Consider the following 1,883-nt stretch of genomic DNA (forward strand, 5'->3'; position numbering starts at 1 on the left):
TACATGTAATAAATATATATACTTATCAAACTCAAGAAAATTAAATATATAACTACTCAGCCTCCTCACTGAGTTAAATATAAAGTTAATTACAAAGATGCCAACAAAGCTTTCCATCAAAAATTGGAAGAGAAGGTCCACGTGCCCTCTTGCCCCAGTTATTTACAGACAGGAAAGGGATCACATGATAATGCCAACTCAGTAATTTAACTTCGGTATTTCGAAAGAGTTTCTAAACACTCTCTTTATTCAAGTCATAACTGACATACAAAAATGGTTGTTAAATTACACCGATATCCATACGTGTTTGAATAAAATGGGGTCATACTCTGTTACCCCAATGTTGATCTCAAATTACTTGATAAATAACAGTTTTGAAAGGAATACTTCCAATGAAAGCATCTTGAGAAAGGAGCTATGTTTTCTTTATTCTGTCAGCATACACTAGGAATTAGGTAAGTACTTGTAAAGAATTCCTTAAACCTCACATTATGTAATAATATTGTCAACATAATTTGACACATGAACTTTACTGCTGGACTTTTCATAAGATGTTCTTAAGAACATTAAGTTCAGAAATTGTGACATGAGGAAACAAGGTCATTATTAAAATTTTGGTCAAGGGCATCCAACAACATTAAATTTCCTTCTGTGTTCTTTACTTGATCTCAGTAAAATTCTCCTTGCCCAACCTAAGCCTATAACAACTTGCTGACTACTTTTTTTCATGGAACAGCATGCCCAAAGCATTTTTTTTTTTTTTTTTTTTTTTTTGGTAAAAAGCAAAGGTCAGTGAAAATGGTAAGAAGATACGAGTTGAATCTGTATCTCCTTTTGTGATAGCTTTGCAAATGTTTAGGGACAGTGCATTATGCTAAATACTGATTAGAACAGTAATCTTTAGCTTTTGTGGATTCTGGAAATGCATTTCTTACATCCTGGCTTAAGATATGGGGAATTCACGTACTTCTTCCAGTCAGAGGAGCTCCAGAACTATTTTCTAAGAAACTTACTTATGATGACTGGTCACAGAGTTCACACAAAGCCTACAATGAATAGAGTAATTTCATATAAAATTATCCATTTCTAAAGCTTAAATTAGTAAATATGTCTAAAAAAGTTTCTGTTAGTCAAACTCTCATTTTGAAGTAGTAATATCAAATGAGGGTTCTGCTATTGTTTTTCATTTATCCTCACATGAAATATTTCTTCTTATTTAGGACTGTGAAGGGTAGCACGATCCACCCCAAAATATGCCCCTTTGCTATTTTGATTGTGCTGAGCTGTAGGCACTTAAAAATCAGCAAATGCAGGGAGAGGCTGTCTCTGAACTGTCCTTATCTGCCTATAGACAGATCCTCCAGAAGGAACTCGGCTGTCATAGGTCCCCTCCCTAACAATTTCATCAACCAGAGAAGTCACGGGAGAGACTACAAGTGGACTCCACACTCAGACAAACTTGTCACAAACAGTCCTACCTCTCATCTATTCTCCTAAGGAACCGGCCTGTCAGTCTTCCCTTAAAATCATTTCCACTCCCCCAAGAGACTTCTGTCCCCCTCCCCTTTCCCTATTAAGAGGGTACTGAATGCTGAGTTCTAAGCCACCCCGGGAGTTACTCATTTTTCCTGGGCCTCTCCCATGTATGCATATGGTACACATGTTAATAAGCTTCTGTTTGTTTTTCTCTTGTTAGTCTGTCTTTTATTGCGGGAGTCTCAGCTAAGAACTCAGAAGGGTAGAGGGAAAATTCTTTTTCTTCCCCTTTGATTATCAGTATAATAAAAAACCACCTTCAGTTATATAACTAGGATTAGAATAAAGAAGATACCATTATTATTATTATTATTATGGGTATGTTTATTATTATGATGGGTATGTTT

Source organism: Rhinolophus hipposideros (genome assembly GCF_964194185.1).
Source record: "Rhinolophus hipposideros genome assembly, chromosome: 4".
NCBI classification, from domain to species: Eukaryota; Metazoa; Chordata; class Mammalia; order Chiroptera; family Rhinolophidae; genus Rhinolophus; species Rhinolophus hipposideros.